This window comes from Pezoporus occidentalis, unplaced genomic scaffold, assembly GCF_034315485.1.
Source record: "Pezoporus occidentalis ecotype Australia unplaced genomic scaffold, CSIRO_AGI_Poc_V1 ctg231, whole genome shotgun sequence".
Classification (NCBI taxonomy): domain Eukaryota; kingdom Metazoa; phylum Chordata; class Aves; order Psittaciformes; family Psittacidae; genus Pezoporus; species Pezoporus occidentalis.
The window spans coordinates 67,097-86,247 of NW_026914191.1; the positions used below are offsets into that span (position 1 = coordinate 67,097).

Below are 19,151 nucleotides of genomic sequence, written 5' to 3' on the forward strand. Positions count from 1 at the left end.
TGTGACTACTTCATGTGTTGCACTGGGTCCAGGGAACTGTCAGCTTCAATTTGTTCCTTCCATTGAAGAGAAGGAAGATGCTTGCATACTTCTGTGCTATATGCCCTTTCTTTTGTGCTGGCTGGGGAGTAGAAAATACAAGATACACTTCTAACACAAAAACATGGCAGAAAAAGGTAACTTTAGGAAAGAAAATCCAGTTAGTTCTTGCATCATGCTTAGAGGACTCACTTCTTATTGAGGCCGCTGGGTGCAGAGCCTGGATGCGAAGACCAAAGCAAGGTCTGTGGCTGTGGCTGCCAAAAAGCAATTCAGGAGCACCAAGGTGATTCGAGGTGTACACCAGCATGTACTGGCGCTCGTTTTTTGATCATGGCTGGATACAGCCAATTCCTGGAGCCTTGCTGCTGCTCCCTAATTAACCTGGACGTGGTGAAGGAGGGCGAGATCCTCTCTCTTCCCAGCAGCACCAGACCCAGAAGTGAAGATACTTCAAAGCTGGAGGTATAAAGCCAAAACTTGAGGGGCTGAATCCAAACCCCCTGGATGCAGATCTGTAGTGATAGGAGAAGGGGTAATGGTTTTAAACTAAAACCTGGGTAGATTTAGACTAGATATAAGGAAGAAATTTGTTATGATGAGGGTGGTGAAACACTGGAACAGGTGGCCCAAAGAGGTGGTAGATGCCCCATCCCTGGAAGTGTTCAAGGTCAAGTTGAACAGGGCTCTGAGCAACCTGATCTAGTTGAAGACGTCCCTGCTGACTGCAGGGTGTTTGGATTGGGTGACCTTTAAAGGCCACAGAATCGTAGAATGGTTTGGGTTGGAAGGAACCTTAAAGATCACCTGGTTCCAACTCCCCTGCCATGAGCAGGGACGCCTTCCACTAGACCAGGTTGCCCAAGGCTCTGTCCAGTTTGGCCTTGAACACTGCCAGGGATGGGGCACCAGAAACTTCTCTGGGCAACCTGTGCCAGTGCCTCACCACCCTCATAGTGAAAAGTGCTTCCTAATGTCTAATCCAGATCTCTTCTCTTTCAGTTTAAAGCCATTTCCCCTTGTCTTATCACTACACACCCTTACAAAAAGTCCCTCTCCAGCTTTCTTGTAGGCCTCATTTAGGTATTAGAAGACAGGTCTCCTCAGAGCCTTCTCTTCTCCAGGCTGAACAAGCCCAGCTCTCTCAGCCTGTCTCCATAGGAGAGGCGTTCCAACCTTCTGATCATCTTTGTGGCCCTCCTCTGGACTTGCTCCAACAGGTCCACATCCCAGCAGGATGGGACAGAATGGGACAGGGCAGGAGTGAGCCAGCCCTAGCCCAGCCACTCAGCTCACATGGGTGCAGATAAGCAAGGGCAAAAGCAGCATTTGCATGGAGGAGCAAAAATAAAGCTGCTGAGCAGCAGTGGCCAGGAAAATACAGTTTCTGCTTTGATTTGGGGTATGCAGGGAAGGACAGTCATGAGGTTCAAAGTGAGCTGGCTGCCTAGCCTGAACTGAGCCATTCCTGACATTAGGCAGAGATATATAATATGATCTGGTTTATTGCACGCAGGGTTGGCTCCTGCTGCCGCTCTGCTTCCAGCCCTCTCACAGGGAGCTGGCTAAGCCCATCCAGCTGCTCCTCCTCCAGCCACCCGGCTCCTCTCCACACAGAGTGCCCTCCTGTCTTGCTCTGGAAAAACTGAATGTCTGAAGGGCAGTGAGGGAAACAAAGATGTTGGCAACTTCACTACAGGAAACTGAATTCTCGTTTACACTGTTGCGCATCCAAACTGGAGCCATCACAGTTTGTGAAGTCCCTCAGAGCAAAATTGCTTTCCTCACAAGACTTTGAGTTTGATTTTCTAACTTCACAGTGCGTCCAGTGCTTCCTCTCTGCCTTCTCAAAGGGCAAGCACATCTTGGAGCCAGTGGGAAAAAAGTAGTGCATGCCCTTGCTGATTAGTTTTGAAAATCTCTTACTGAGAAACGTGTCTAAGAACCTTCCTGCCAGAAGAGCAGCAAGCACTGGAAGCTAAGTGAACAGAACACAGACCTCCAAGCTCCGGCTAAGTGTGAAAATAACCAGATTTCTTCCCATTTTGTTAAGAGAGTCATCCAGGAACCACATAGCTTGAAAGTGATGTGGCAGACCCCTATCTCACGCTAATTCATGTCCTGGTCCTCTCTAAGAAGCCTGTGCCATAGCACACATTCAGGCATCGTTCTCCTCACTTCCCTCCCTGGCTGCTTTCAGCTGATGCTCCGTGCTAGCTCAATGGGCACAGACACAACCTGCCCATCTCCCTGCTGCTCGCAGCTTAGCTTGAGTGGTGAAAACTACCCCCGTAAGTGGGTTGTCAGTGAGCAGCTTGTCACTGCCACATGTATAGCATGAGGAGAAAAAAAAGCCCAAGTCAGACCAGCCATCCCTTTTTTGGAAAAAGCCAATGCTGCCTTTAGTTCTCACTCCCACTTCTTCCCAGTGGGGAAGCAAGGCAGCTCTCCCCAGAACCAGACCTTTCCCAGCAGAGTGTTTTGTGTGGAATTTACCTTTCTGCTTGCTTGGGTTTAAAAATATCAAACAGCAAAATGTAACCCTGCATGCCGTGTGAATGCGCTGCTGAGAGTTGTGAAGTCGTGCTCTGTACCGCTTGTACCCTGAGTGTTTGCTCTGTGATACTGGTGAATAAAGTGGTCATGTGCCATGAGACCACAAGGAAGTACAGCCACCTTCTCGCTTAGGGATGCTCCTTCATCCTGAACCACACACTTCTCCCTTTATACATTCTCAAGTGTTTAAGGAACATTCATTCCGCTATAGAAAAACCTCTAAGATATAACTGGATTGTCATTCTAGGGAGAAGCAGAGATACAGAAAAGCTAATTGCTCTGATCCCAGGGCAGGATCCTGAAAAGAAATGAAATCTGTTCCTTCTTACAAATTAAAACAAACAAACAAACAACCCCCCTAAACCCACACCTTGTCAGGGAAGTGCTGCTTGAATGTCAGGCATTAAACCAGCACAATGATATGGATGCCAGGATTTTAAAAGGCCACATTGCACAAGTGCTCCCCTGCACTTGCAGCCAGTGCAGACACCATCTTAACTGGCTCTCCTAGTGATTCAGTTACTGGCTGAGCAAAGGCTGAATTTACAGAAGAAAAGATAGATTCTGCTGCCTTTACACTCCCACTGTTTAATATATAGCCACCCACACTTACTTAAGCATGGAGCACTCTGTCACATTTGCCCATTATGGTTATAAAGCCATGCTCCTAACCCGGCTCAGCAGATGCCTTCCTCGAGTCTGGCCACAGTAAATCACTTACATATCTTCCAGTGTGTGAAAATCTCAGAGACAGCTGGGCAGCAAGTGCAGACACCTTCTAGGAAAGGCACCGTCCTCTTGCCTCCTTCCTTAAGCCCCCTGTTTGGGTATGCTTTTGCTTTTGTTTATTCAGAAGGAGAGGGATGCTTGTGAAACCTAATTAGCCACTGGAGAACATGAAGGTAATGTTTCTGTTTGGGAGTGTGTTCCCTGCCCCGGGCTCCAGCTGCGTGACAGCAGCTCAAACACGGTAATTAAGATGAGCGTGGCTGAATGCACGGCCAGATTAATGAATGCAGAAATTACACAGGAAAACACATTCAGCTCTTCTCAGGGAGATGTATGAAAGGGTGCAAAGGCAGAACGGCCACACGCACACAAACGCGCACACACAGTTTCCAGAAGCTTTTTGAAACTTTGAATGAGAGACAGCAAAATACTCAGTTAACACAGCCATAGAAAGACCAGCCCAGATTAGGCTGACCTTTTGTGACCAGAGCATTCAAAGGTAAACTGAAGTGCTGTGCCAGTGTGTAGTACGCTTGCATCAGTTCTTGGGAACGAGCTAGAGACTGAAAGGAGAACTTAAGAGGGTCTAAGCTTTCCTCCAACCAGTAATACCATAAAAGCTCACTGGAAATAGAAGACCTAATAGACTGAAGAGTTTTTTTTATGGAAACCAGGCTAAGCACTTCCACGCGCGCTGGGAAACCATTAAACTCGTTCCCCCGCACAGCTTTTCACATCCCTCAGCGAACACCCACTCACAGCCGAGATTTCCTCACATTCCCACCCCAGACGCACACACAGGACGCCGCGCAGAACTCCCTTGTCCAGCCACAAATACCTGTCGCCGCCTGACCCCCGCGACCGGCGGGGCAGTGGCACCGGAGCGGGGTCAGGAGCCGCTCGGGCACAGACGCTCTCCATCCCGGTTCGGCCACGTCCTGCCTGGTCAGCAGGAGCCCCCCTTCCTCCTATCAAGGGTTTCTTTCCCGCTCCGACCCCCCGAGCCCGTGCTGGTACCTGTCGGTGCCAGCGAGGCTGTCCGCGCCGGCCGCCACTCACAGCCCGTCCCGGGGAGCCGCTCTCCCGCCGCAGCCCAGCGCTCCGCGGACAGCGCGCCGCCCCATCCCCGGCGGCAGCGCTCGCAGCCGCAGAGCTAATTATAGCCCCGAAGAATTAAAAAAGAATCATTTAAAATTTTAAAATTGAACAAAAAAAGGAAAACGGAGGAGGAGGGGGGCGGGCAGCCCGTCTGGGAGCCCAGCGCACCGCCGCTCTGGCAACGAGCGCAGCCGCTGCCGCTTTTCCTTGCGGAGCTGCGGGAGGGAGGAGGAGGAGGAGGAGGAGGAGAAGGATGGGGACAAGGCGGAGGAGGAGGAGGCGGGGGCGCTGCTGCGAGGCGCTTCGCAGCCGCGGCCCGCCCCCCCGCGGGCGGTGCGGAGCAGAACGGAGCTGATCCCCAGCGGGTGGTGTGGGCCCCCGCAGTGTCGTGTCCCCCCCCACCAATCTCTTCCCGGCTGGCAAGAGGCGGAGCTGGCGGCTCTGCACCTCTGTTGGGAGCGTCCGCGCGGCTCTTCCATCTTGTCATTCGACGCTTGCTGCCTCTCAGGGGGTTTACCCCAAAGGTGGAACATCCGCAAAAGCCCTCTGATCCCGGCGCATATACCACGCTGATCCTTCCGCAGGGAATGGTGGGGGAACAGGCTCCCGCAGCTCCGCTTTCCCGGGGCCAGTTGCCTTCTGTAGTGTGTGCGAAAGCAGACTCTAAATGTGGATATTGGGAGGGCTAACGACGGCAATTAAAGGTGACTGTAAATGATAGAACATTGCAGTTAATGGACCTTACGTTTCTTCCTTTGAGCATCTTTCTTTGAGTATCTTCCCTCTGTTACCCCAGAAAGGAAAAAAAGGTAGGAATGCAGCATTTTCCCAGAGATTCTGGGGTGTTTTCTTCAAGTCCAGCCTTCCTTCCAAAATGTATAGTCCTATTTACTATAACGGGGGGGAATCCCTGGTAGGTCTGTGCAGTTGGTAAATAGACACAATTTAGATGGTGGCTCAAGGGGGCAATATTGATACCATCCCGATATTCCTGTATCTTTATCTTTGCCCATTTGGGTAAAGGTAGACTCACCCTTTCTAAAGGTATGTTTTTCATGGAGCTTGAAGACCTGTCACACAGAGGATGACACAGTATGAGGAAGTTTAGGAAATCACAACAACGAAAGAGAGCTGGGCTTTCACAGAGCATTATACATGGAAAAAAAACAAACCCTCAATGAATAAAAATCCAAGCTGCTAATTTCACCTGATCTGGAGTGATTTTCAGCAGCAGTAATGAACCTGTGTTATTTATATTGTATGCTGAAAATAAACAGCACCCAGTACCCTTAAGCAGTAGAAATGAGAGAAAACAATTCCAGATTAAATAAAAGCAGAAAAGGATGCTGGTCTTCACACTGGCGTGCAGAACTCTGGGGCCTACAAGCTATTCCCAAAGGATTCTGAGTTCAGACGGGCTTTACAGCAATCCCAGCGGTGCATTTCCAGAGGCAGACACTTCTCTACCGCTGCCACCACAATGCTACTGCTGAGGTGAGATGTTTCGGGTGACCTTTCTATGTCTCTGATGGGATTGACTACTCCCCATTTCATGGGTTTCACACAGGATGTGCACTGTGAGGTCAAGACAGAAAAGCTGCTTTCTGGACAAAGCAGCTGTGAGCCTCAGGCTGTGGAATGCCAGGGGAAGAGGAGAGGGAATATTTGTGGCAATGCTGAAAGCTATAAATGTCTCATCATGCATACTTAATATGCTTTTGAGTCCATTTCAACCTTTTAGGGGGTGGCAGATCTCACTGTGGAAGCCTGGTTAATTTATTAAATGTTTTCAGTGTTATATACTAATTGCAGCATCCTGCTCCAGTCTTGAGCCTCCTACAGTAGTTCTTGGCAATTGCTTTATCGTATAACCCATGTCACAAATTCCCTCTGGCCCTTTTGGTATCTTGAGGAAGAGTTTTTGAACTTAAGGTTGCAGATGCAAATACCTCATTCATTTACAGCCTCCTCTTTCAAGGAAATATTCTCTACCCTATGCAAATACATGTGCTAGGGATGTATGAGCTTATTTCTCTTGATTTCTCATTGTAGTTTTGCATAACAAACACAGAAAGCTAGTTTCCTCCTCTTTGTCACCCCAAACCCTGCACACATTCCCTCTTCCCTGCTTCCAGTGCTGCAGCTTGCCGAAACTGCTGGGAGATTGAGTAGACTTGCAGATGCTCTAGATAAAATCTCTGTCCCACTTAGTCCTTCCGGAACATGTATTCATCCTGACGCACATGCTTTTGAAAGGCTCAGGGTCAGTCGTTCCACGTGTGTCTTGTTTTGCTAATTCGGTGGAAAATGCCAGAGAGCTCTGCCTCCCTCAGTAATTAGGCAGGAACCGGAGCTGCCGTTGTATTGTGGCTGTGATCATGCTACTACTCCTATGAATTATTCACTGTATTACAGTGTAATCTGCTGTTATGTTAAAAATAGGTCAGCATGAATGTCCCCAGTGAAATTTCTAAGTGACAACAGCTGATTTGAGCTTTGTCTCCAGAAAACAGTGACCTTTCCAAACCAGTAATTGCCAATTATGCTGCACTTCCACCTCCTTGCCAGCTCCTGTGCACCTTCACAAACACTGATTCTCAGCAATGGTAACCCCATATTATACTTGAGACAACTAAGCCAGAGTTCCTAAATTACCTGCTGAGCTTTGCCGGGGCACTTTCTTTGCCATTAGCCTTTGCTCCCAGGCCAAATCGTAAATCAGGATTATGAATGAAGAGATTATAGTCTGAGAATACCTAAACGGTCTGCTCCTCCCAGGCACCCGGAGGGCTTCTTGCAAGGGCTGAGCAGGATTTTCTGGCTGATATGCATCAGTTACACATTGCTCCAGGGGGTGGATATAATGAGAAGTACTTCACTTTTCCCATCACCCTCCAGGCTCCAGCCCACTAAATCCATCAACTCAGCAAAGCCAGGAGAGCTCCTGGCTCGCATGTCCATTGCAGACATACCTAGAGAAACCTGGAAAGAGGGAGCAGGACCCGGTAGTCTGGACACAGGTCTGGGGAAAACCCTTTTTCCCACATAAGATACTCTGTGGGAGGATTCTATGAACACCCCTGTGAAAATGTGGGATGTCGGTGCAATTTCCCTGCTGATAGTGGGGTGTATGCCTGTTATGCAGATACAAAGACTTAGCCTAGGCCTGGATTCTTTCACCTGCAAGCAAGGACTGGTGTCAATACTCAGCAGACCATGCAGATAGCAATTCACACGGAGGTCTCCCATCAGCATGTTTGGATCAGCCAAAGGAGGTGGGGCAGAAAAATGGCTTTGAGCTTTGGATGTCTGAGATAGGTCAGGCCTGCCTTAGCTTTTAAGGAAGGCAATCTGTATAGGAGCTTTTTCTGTTGTAACGTTTCTTTGCTATGTTTCTATGTAACTCTCCTGCTCATAACGGGGTGCCTGGAAATGCATGGCATCTTCCTATCTCTGATGAATGCCCCACAAGACGTCTCCAGCAGGTATCACACTGTGTGAACACAGGTAGCAAGCCTGAGCGCTCTTATTTGGGGACCGTGATCCAAAAAAAGGAGGTGAGTTGATCACATTTGGTGTGGGAAGCGCAGCAGGTGCCAGAACCATCATTTGGAAAGGCTCTTAGGGGAGAGGTAAAAGACAAGAACCTGACCTCTGCCATGAGCAACCTGGGCAAGACATGAGCTTTAACTTTCTAAGCATACACAAGTTCACTGTTACTCTTTCCAGCTAAACACAGTAAAGTGTTGCCACAACTTTCCTGCTACACCTTGCCTGTGCTGCCCTTTGGGTTGCCCCCCTTCTCTGTCAGCTGAGCCTGCCCAGCACATCTGGCTTGCGCTCATCATCATCCTGTAACACTTCTTACTCTCCTTCTAAAAGAGTTTGATCTCCACTTGTTTTTCACTGCTGACATCCTCTAACCACTGTGCAACCATTTCCACCTTTTTACTTCCCATCACTGTGTTGCTGCTCCACTCTCAAGTTCCGCATTTCTCTTGCTGTTGCTTTTGTAAAGCTTTCCACCTGCTGCTCTTGGGGCATTTTGTGGGAAAAGTGACTTGAGATGATCTTCTGCAGATATTCAGGAGCAGATTCAACCTTCTGGGACTGCTGGCCAGATGCTCAGCACAGCCGGATCTTTGAGAAAAACTGAAGTATAATGCAGTGGTTTTGCTCTGTGGCATGGTGGTCAGGACACAGTTGATATACCAAGGAACAGCTATGCCTGCAGAGAGAGGGCCAGGGACATAAAGGGGAATTGCCTTTAGCCTTTCATGTACTGCAAAAGATAATGCTTTCCATAGGTAATCCTTTATCTCTTCTTTGGTCTGCCTTGCTGCATTTGTGCTGAACTGAGATAGCTGCCTTTAGAGCAAGAACACTTCCCACTGATGGCCTGTGCCTCTGGCAGCATTTGAAGATAACAGCTTAACTTTGGGAGGCATTTGCACAAGCATACAGCCTACCTGCCTACATGTGTATAACTTGGGGGAGCAGGAGGAAGGAGCCACTGATTGCTTTCCCCCCCCACCCGCCAGAACTGTCCGTATTTCAAAATCAGCCTCAATGCCTTTTTCAGGCAGATTTTGGGTGGCAGTGTTCGTGGAGGGCTGCAGGGAGCAGCGCATTCCAGTTTCTCAGACTGCTTAGCAACCAAGGCTGCTGAGCCGCTCTTAAGTGCACACCAAGTGTGTGGATGGCATGTCTAGTGCTGCAGTTCTAGCCTTATTTCCCCCTCTCTCTTGGTTTTGAAAAGCATTCCTTGTTTTCTAATTAAGGCACACAGAAAAATGCTAGAAACTTATTTTTGCTTTCCAGGACAGCTGGAAGTCAGCTATGCAATGCAATGATCAGAGATCTGAAGCGACAGGTATGGTGCTGTTGGCCTGCTTTTTGGGAGCGCAACTGTCAGACCACCTCTTCCATGCTGTTGGCAATGGGCTGGCTTCAAGTTCTGCTGCTGGACAGACTTGAAACCCTCTTTACCACCTTGTCCAGAGGAGTGCGGAGAGTGGAATGCAGTGCTTCCCAAAGGTCTGCAGCATGGGAGATACCTGCCTGGGGCTGCCTTTCTCAGTACCACCAGCATGCATAAGATCAAGAAGGCACTGTTAGACTGTTTCCAGGAAAGGATCCGGCTTTGTAGACAGAAAGTTGATCTGATCCCAGCTTCCTTGTTGGGATTGTCTTGAATCTTTACGTAATCTCTTGGCTCTTTCCTGTTTCTTGGCTCTCAAGTGCCCAAACCTGGCTCCCTGCCACAGATTTCTTTTTCCATCACAGCAGCGGGCTGAATTCCCCACTGTGTTTGGGAGTCTCGTAGGGTTTGATGCCATCTCTACCCAAGTTACCAGACCTGTTGCTGAAACTTGCTAGTGACATCAGGGCTCTAGTTAAAATGTAGGCTCAGCCCATGTTCACTCCTTTTGCAGCCTCACCTGCACTTGTAAATCTGGGACAAGGTCTGAAGCGCAGAGGAGAAGAAAGCCTTTCTTGCACATGCTCAAGCACTCTCTGGTTAGCAGTCCCAGGCATGGCTGGGCCAGCCCCATACTCATCCACCCCAGGCTATGAAGTAGGCAATTGACCTGGAAGGACCAGGGATCATGAAGGACAGGTATTATATGGGGCCAAACACTGTAGGACATGTTATCAACTACCAAAGTCATCCTAGTTCCATGACCGAAAGAGCAGGCTGGGGGCACCCAGGGCTTCGGCCTGCCTTGCTGTGCCCTCCAGCAGCAGTGTAAGGACAGCCTTTGCCTTCCTCCAGCAAAGTGTGTCCCACAGGTCATGGCAAAAACACAAGGAGCTGCAGGGATGAAGAATATGGTCTGGGGAAAATCATGGTCAGGTAGGAGAAGGATACAAAGGCTGGGGTGGAGGGAACAGAGCAAATCATGCCAGACAAGCTTCAAAATCAAGTGCCATGTATGAAGCCTGCAGTGCTGCACACCTGTACTCCTGCATGTTCCCAGTGTAGTGGCTTCATAACAGAAACCCAGGAAGAGTCCTCTGGGGAAAAGGCTCCAAGCAATTTCCACCTTCAGTTACACTAGTATAAAACCAGAGCTGCCCTGAAATCATTTCCGGATGGACAGCAGTATAGGAGACCCAGCCAGTTCCTCAGTGTGGCCAGTGACCTGGGCTGACCGAGCCCCTCTTCCTTTCTCCTGGGCCACAGTTCTGCACAGCGCGCTGCAGCTTTGAGAAATCATTTTCATCCCCTTCCAGCCTCCAAGATACCACCACAGCCCTCTTTTCCTCATCACCGCATATTTCTGTGGCTTAAATATAGCAAATATAAAACAAGTGCAGCGCACATGAAATGCCATTCGGGGGAGCGCAATGAACACGCTGCCTCTGTAACATAATGAGCCCCAAGTGCATCTGCCAAATATTTGGACTGAGATTCCAAAGGAGAGGGAGTGGATCTATGGCACGGAGAGGCTCGTGATCAAACCCGCAGGCCAGTATCCCTATGCATCTCTTGGGGGAATATAGGTTGCTCGTTGGTCCAGCTTGCCTTAACATGGAAGTATTTAAGCACTCGCAGCAGTTGTTTCCTCTAGAAAAGATGAAAAGCAGCTTTTTGTACCATGTCACTAGGGATGTGAGTGGAATTGAATTAAAAAATGACAAATAATATGTAATTTAAAGCAAAGAAATAGTGTTTTCTTAGGGGTGTGGTCTGGCTTTGTGGCTAAGGTTAAATGATGCTGATTAAACTATGTCAGCTTTTCAACATCTGACCCTGGGTACTATTTTCAGAGCAGTGGTTTTTGAAGTGATTAATGACAACAGCTTGGCACTAAGCAGTGGCTGGTGTTGCTGATTAAGCTAACCCTTCCTTGGCGCACAACAGGCATCAGGAATAGAATGGGCAGGAAGCTCCCCAGAATGACTGAAGAGGCAGAGCAGATCAGGACCTCCCGAGCTGCCTGCTCTTCCATGGGAAAATCAAAACAAAGCTATAGCCATCCAACTCCAGAGCTGAGCTCAGCAGTGCTGGAGGGTTCTGCTCCTCCTCTGCCTTCGTTCTGCTTTGACAATATTTTTCTATGGACCCTTTTCAACATTTCTACCCCTCTCAATAACAAAAGTGACTCACTTGTTAAATTATGCTAGTATTGCTAGTGTGGCACCCCTTGCACATGTTTGTAGGAGGATCTCAGAGATGCTATCTAGCCTCAAATCTATCTGCATCTGTAAAATTCCTCTTTTCCCTGAGGCACTCAAGAGAAGGAAATCTGTTAGTTCAGTGTGAAGGCTGAGTATTATGGCCCAGTCCTTCAGTCCTGATGTTACCCAGACTCCCCAAATCATTCAGTTCATAGATCAGACTGATTATCCAGATGGCACTCTAGAACTCAGGGGTTCCCTAGAGGAAGCAGGCTGTTCTCAGTCTGCTCTTTACATCACCACCATTAGGAAACTCCAGTGACCCCTGGTCTGCTGGTGACATTTGAGACAGAAAAATGACTTATCTACTCAGTGCTACCTCTGTTATTTTCATGGCATTACCTGGGCCCTGTCCTATCTTTTTCTTCTTCCTTCTCGAGTGAGAAAACGCAGTGAGCGGGAGTCCAAAACTTACAGGGAGCTCCCAGTTGGCAAACTGCACTTCTACACAGGCATAACCACCCTGCTAAAATGAACATAGTGCCCGTGGGTTACATCCATGTTCACAGCAGAACTTTTTCACTGCCCTGAGCTATCACAAAGTGAGAAAGATGTGAATGAAGCTCCCTTTATGCCATAGAGCCTGAAGGCTGGCCAGCATCGTTAGCCTCTAGCATCTTAATCACAAACTTCAGAGAGCCGTAGGGCAAAGATGGAAGATTTCATCTCCAAGAGCATTCTGCCGGAGTCCTTGAAAACTTAATGCCTATGGTAATGGCAATATATTCATAAAGCCATCCCCTCAGAGAGGCTGTCCCCCTCTTTTCTGCTGCAGGTGGTTCTGACACACCTCCAGGGAAGCTCCTGGATGGCTGCTGGGCTACTGCCATTCCTGGACCATAGGCACACTCCTCAGGGGAGCCCAGAAGGTTTTTCACTCCAGTATTGCATGGCATGAAGAGAGGATCACTTGCACAAAAGCTTGTTGCTGTGGGTGACTTCCCCTCAGGCTGGGCACATGGTGGGCAGGAAGGCAGGGCTGGCCTGGGGAGCAGCCTGGCATGATGAAAGGGGAGGTGTTGCAAGCCCTTGTCTGAGTTTTTGAGCAGTTTTGGGTTTTGCTTCCCAGGGTGGTTATTTCACCTGGGATTATGGACTCGAGTATTTGCCATTTGTTCAGTGAGGGGCTGGGTCGCAGTGGGACTTTCTCCAAAATCTCTCTTTATTTTCTCACTCTGGCTATGTGCCTCTCACTGTACCTTCCTTTCTTTACACCTCGCTTTTTGTCTTTCCATCTTTTTACCAACTGTTTGAAACCTAGGTGTCATTTCCAAGTTCTAGGTGCCTGAAATTTCCGATTCCCAGACTCTGCAATTAAACCAGAGGAAGCCAGTGTCAGCCCCCATGAGTTATGCAGCACTAAGCCTATTGTGCTCAGCATTTCCACAGTGGTTTTGCTTCACCTGTTGTCCAGTTGCCAACGACGCAGGAATATCCGTGGCTCCTCACAGCATAAATGCTTTCCTGCACCCTCCCCACCCAATCTTTTTTTGGGGTGTGCAAATGCACACATATATACCTACCCCCCTTAGCTCAATGTCTCTGGGTTGAACTAGGAATTTCAGCAGTGTGGAAGGATTGCTTAAGTGGCTGCCACAGTGGGACCCCTCTTCAAACCATCTCCCTGCTCTTAGATGTCAGATCAAGGCAAAAATTCCATGGGGCCTGACAGCACCCCTCATTCCCCCCACGCCATGCTGAGATGTAGGAGAAATCCTACCATGTGGGAATCATCCCACCATCAACCTCTGTGACAAGTCAAGTGCTCAACTACTTTCCCCTCTGTCTCTAACACATGTTCTCTGACCATTTTCACTCTTTGCCTTTTAACTCTGCACTTCCTGCCCCGGTTGTTTTGTGACTGTCACACCCTTGGTACACCAACCACAAGGCTTTGGTTTTAGCATCCAGGCAGGGGAAGCTCATTTCAGAGGCAGCTGAGCTGTGCCTCGAATTGTTAAAGGGGTGAAGCTGTTTACGCCATCAGCTCATGTTAGCCAAGACACATTTATTTTGTGACTTTCATGATGGGGCTGGGCGACAAAAAGCTTGTTTCACAGAGCTTTGTAGAGACACCGTCTAAACACAGGAGGGGGGAAATGGGTGAAAAGGAAGGCAATTTTGCTGTAGCTTTTGGTGGGACACTTGTTTTGCAAGCTTAGAAGGTGGCATGAGCACACCTAATCAGTGGTTTCCCTCTGGCTTGTACATACCTTCCTCTTTTCTCTGAGGGCTGGTTAAATGCCACTTGTTTATTTGACCTGTTTTTCTCCTTCACTGTTGTTATTATGAGTGATTTAGGAATATTCTGATGAATACGAACCAAACAAGTTACCTTCAAGACATGGAGAAGGAAACAACTGAAAGATCAAAGATCTTTAATTAAAAAATAAGGACACAACAAAGCAGAAAGTGTCTCTCCTTTCAATCCTTTTCAGTTCTGGGCCTCAAGGACTTAAGCATTTCTTCTTCAGCTACAGAGCACAATGGCCTGTTAAAAATAGCCCTCCAGCTGCCCAGGACAGCTGGAAGTGAGGGAAGGCCAGAGCACTGTGGATTGGTTGATGCACCCAGGGTGGGGATGGGCATCTCGCACTGACTCCTCTGACCACAGAAAGCCCTCTCACCCATCTGCATAACTCTGTATCTGCCCATGGGCCACAATCAAAAGAAGCAGCTGTGAGAAGTAGGTGAGCAAAGCATTTAGTGTAAACAGGAATAAATGCTCCCTAAGAGAGCTCCATTTTCTCCATGCCATCCTCTTCCTACACATTAAGTAGGTCTGCCCATGTTTTTGGAGAAAGGTGTTTCAATTTTTGTTTGTAGGCAAATAACTCTTACTATGATCTATCTATCTGGTTAAAGCAGGCACTGTTGCCTTGGTGATGCAGTGATGGGACTTCTCTTCCCTGGATTGCAGTGACTATGGCACATGTGTTCTCCATTTCCGGGAGCATGAGATAAGCTGAAAGGACAAGTGGGGCTGGTGGGACCTGTAAGCATTTTCAGGACAATGATACGTAGTCTCCCAGCAGTCAGGGAGGAGACGCTCCCATGCTTAATACATTGCAAATCTGCTCGCCTTTACTACAGCCTTCTCAGATATTAGGCACTCATATGCTGGAAAAAGCGGACATGTCAAACTCTGAGCTGGAAACAGGAAAAATGGCATCTCTGTATACCTCTAAGACAGACATTCAGTGGAATAGCATACTGATATATACTCATGGATATCCTTAGAAGACATGATTTGTTTAAAGTTGCATCAGTTTGATGTGCTCTGTGGGGAGAAGAAGTACCTGGACTGGTCCTCACCAGAGCACGGCTCGCCATGGTGGGTGAATGGCTTGCTAGCTGCAGCATAGAAAGAAGCTTGGGCCAGTGGGTCATGGACAAGCTATGACATTGATCTCCCTGCATGACTTTCAGACATGTCACTGCAGCTGCATGTATGAGGAAAGCATAGTCTTGTATTGCTTTAGGGGAAGAGAAAGGTTGCTTAACCTGAATTGTTGCTGAACAAAAAAGCATGTCTCAACTTTAAGTTAACATCCAAGACTTTATCCTCATTTTTCTCTAACATCAGCAGTGATGTTACAATACACCAGGCAGTACACATAACCATGAACAGCAGCTACCTTTCATTTCAGCTAAGCCTCAAAGCTGATCCCAAACCCCAGAGCTAAAACTCTTTCTCTCTTAAAAAGGGCAGGTAGGCTGTACAAGGATGTAAAGGCATCTGGTACATTTCTGAAGCACACTTTTAAAGTTTGATGCAGCTACTGTTCTGCTGTTCTGTGGCAGGCTGGAGTGCGGCTGTGTGCCATGGCAGCACATCAGTCCTGGGCAAGGAGAAGACCCTGGGACTCTGTGCATTGCACCATCTCAAGGGGAGCTCTGGTCAACTGAACTGGAGCACACACTTGTTATTGGACATTATGAAAAAGACAGCTTTGCTTTTTTCCCCCATGTTTCGGAAACATGGATGGGATTTTGTGTTGGCTCTGGCCTGAGAGGCAGGTGACAGTTATGGGTTCAGCTAGTGGGCACATAGAGGAGGTGGGAAGGGGAGACATGAGGAGAGGTCAGTGTGGAACAGCTCTATGAAACAATCTGCAATAAATCACAGTCTAACTTCTATTTCTCCTGTGCATTCTCGGTTTGGATATGCTGATCACTGCTAAAGAAATGCCTGGACCCATATGCTACCTGTGTTTGCTGAGTGCTTGCAAACTCTGTGCACACATATGTCTGAGTTGATCCGGCAGCTCCTGCTGTGCCAAAACCCTGGACCCAGTCAGAGGCTGTGCTGGGGTGGTGGCATCATGCCTCCATGTGAGCATTCAGCTCTCCTCCCAGGAGACCAAGGTCTGCCAAGAGAGCTGACGCATGCCCAAATCTCCCTCCCTCCCTGGGCATGGGAGCTGCAGGAGCCTTGCTGGCTCCTCAGCTTAGACAGACCCAAAGAAAACTCATGCCTGTTTGGCTACAGTGATGAGGGGAAGCCTTGTGCTAGTGGAGGCAATTTCTGTAACTTCCGAATCTCAGGCACTTGGAGTCACTGAAAACTAAGCATTTTCCTCAAAGCAGGTGTTTTGACTGAACAAAGGTGTAAAACTAATTGATGTCACTTGCCTTGAATTAACATATTGAGTAAGGCCGTAAACAAAACTTGTCACTGCCTATACTTTCCAGAGGCTGAAATGGTTCCTTCTCAAAACATTTGCATACTACAGCTGTGCTCTGTGAAACGATGAAAATGATGTAGAGAAGAGGGAGCTGTACTTCACTGAACCTAAGCACAGTCATTTTGCAAATTCTCTGCAGATCCTTTGAAAGAGGGTAGCATAATGTAAGTGCAAGGTTGATATTAGAAAACAAGAACATTGGCTAAAGTATTTTCTTTGAGGATGAACATTTTCAAGCTTTGAATACCTGCTGCAAGAGTCAGCCTGATTTTTCAGGAAGATATGTGTAGGATATGTTGCCACACGAAGCTCCGTGACTTGGGATTTCAATAAGGTAAATAGGTACAATAAGGAAAACACATGCTACTGGAGCATAAGCAGATAAAAATGGCGCAATTATCAATGATGACGCAATGGTCCTGGCCTTGTTACAGAGTAAGTTATGTAGGAGTCATATAAGCAAAATGCCCCATCCCTAGCAGTGTTCAGGGCCAGGTTGGACGGGGCTTTGAGCAATCTGGTCTTGTGGCTGGTGTCCCTGCCCATTGTATTGATAGTGTAATTTGACTTCTATAAGAAGTAAGACTTGATAGCGCATGAGATCTTATTCAAGAAGCTTAAAAAGGATTAGATCAATTTGGGAAATGCTGAAGGGCCTCAGAACAAGTCTGAATGACAGATGTAACCCAGCTGAAGAATCATCAGGGATGCCAGTTTCTAGTGAGGACCTGCACAGATTGATTCTGTCCCTATGGGATTTAACTCTTTTCATGTCAGTGACCTAAAAGGCAACTTTAAACTGAATATTAAGATGGCACAATGGCAAAGGGTAAGAGTGGTATGAATACAGTCTGTGGATAGTTATATGAGACATTTATATGTACAAGCAATAGTGAGTTCCTTGCTCTCCTGGGCAAGAAGGCAACAAACTCCAAAAAACCTAGAACAAATCAGCACTTGAAGAAAAAAGATAATGGCTATCTTTAACTGTGAGAGTAGCTAAGCATTGAGAGAAGCTAAAAAGGTGGATGGGAGATCTGTCATCACCGCTTTCCAAACCAAGCCAGATGTGGAGAACAAAAACCCTCAGCCCATGCCCTGTGAGCTGTGGTCTGCACTGAGCTGCAGTTCAGCACCTGACAAATGCCTCCATCTGGCCTGGAAATCTCACACTCAGTTTTGGCTGGCTCCTAGGTCTCTGCAGCGCGAGCAGGGTGACTGAAACAGGTTCTGCTCCTCCCCTCTCGGATCCCACCCAGCTTGGGGAAGAGCACTGGGTTGTCCAGGGTCAACAGCACTCCAGAAATAGCAGCCAAGAGTGAATGTTTTCCTGCTAACCCGCTCAAGAGAGAGGAGAGGGGCTGAAGGGGAAGGCTAGCACTGTGCCTGTGTTGTCCGGGCTTTCCAGCTGGCAGGTTTGGAAGCCAACAGACCCTCTGGCCAAGAGAGCAGCTGGGGTAGATGTGGTCCCAGTTACACACAGATGACTTGAAGAGTCTGTCACCAACTCCTAGGCGTGTAGGATAACCCAGGTGGGAAGGAAGCTCAGGAGGTGATGTAGTCCAACCTCCTGCTCCAAGCAGGGTCATGGAGAGGTTTCTAAAATGTTCCTGCTTTGATAAGCCAGCCTCCTCTAGCTGTTGTTGGATCAGCCCTGCCAGAAACAACTTAGTTGAGAGGCTGGAAAGGATTTCTTAAGTACTGTGTCTTTCCCTTCAGATAACACAATATAAATGTCGAATAACCTGCACACATTCCCCTCCTTCCCTCCTACATTTCTGATTAAGAACATAGGCTAGAGGTTTCAGAAACAGCAACGGAGCCTAAATCCCACTGGCTCTTCAGAGCACTTGAAAATGTCCATATTGAGTCAGAGCACACAGCTGGTGATCCTGGGAAGCAGCATCCACCTGCATAAGAGCAGGATGCAGGGAATGCAACGGGGTACTTTCATTGCCAGTTGGTTTGCCCACTGGCATTTCCCCATGTCTTCCCTGAACTATTAGGGTTTTTTTCCTGAATGCAAATGATCTGATGTCTCCTTTCTTCAAATCCATTGCCCTTCTGAGCCCAGTCTGAGACACAGTGTGAGGAGTGGGGGCATATAGACGTGAGAAATGTATTTGAGTACAGAGTACATCATTGAAACTGCTTTCTTTTCTGTGCTGATGCCTTTCACTGGGACACAGATAACTTGATTTGGCACTATTCATTGCTAAGTTTTCCATACCAACCGCAGCTGAGCTTTGTTTAAATGAGGTTTGCTGAAGCTGTGCTGAAAGTGAGTTTAAAGGTTCACAGTCTTTGGAGCAGATCCAGGCAGCTCTTTGTGCCTTCAACTCCCTTGGAAACTGCAGAGGGCTGGGGGCCGGGAGAAGATTTGCATGAGCAAGTTCTTCCCCCAGCCCCTGCTCAAGTGCAAAGGGCAGCAGCTAGCAGCAGAAATTAGATACCGTGGGCCAGATTCTTCTTCCCCCTCAGGGTCCTCTTATCTGCGTCTCTGCTGTTTTGACCTGAGATCACTCGGTACACATGTAACCAGTGACTTGGGATGCTAGCAGTGAGGAATCAAGCTACAGCAAAGCAGTTTTAGGGATAACAAACTACAGTGCCAGCTTTGTGCCCTGCATTGTGGCAGTCAGAGAAGAGGAGGCTAATTTTGCTCTGGTAATTTAAGCAGAAAGTCACCTTTAGCCCCTATAAAGAGCTTCTACTACTTCAGTGACAGCTGCACCTGTGGTGAATGCCCAACGCTACTTTGCACAGTGCAGCCACTGTAGAAAACACATTTGGTGTTCCCCCAGCTATCTTCATCGGCACTAACCCTCTTGCTAAGGAAGCAAGCTGCTGAAACAG

At 48.0% G+C, this 19,151-nt stretch overlaps 1 protein-coding gene across 1 annotated transcript in view; it reads right to left on the reverse strand.

The window, feature by feature from the left end:
• RIPOR2 (RHO family interacting cell polarization regulator 2) overlaps positions 1-19,151 on the reverse strand; it is a 64,511-nt gene that overhangs the window by 44,899 nt on the left and 461 nt on the right.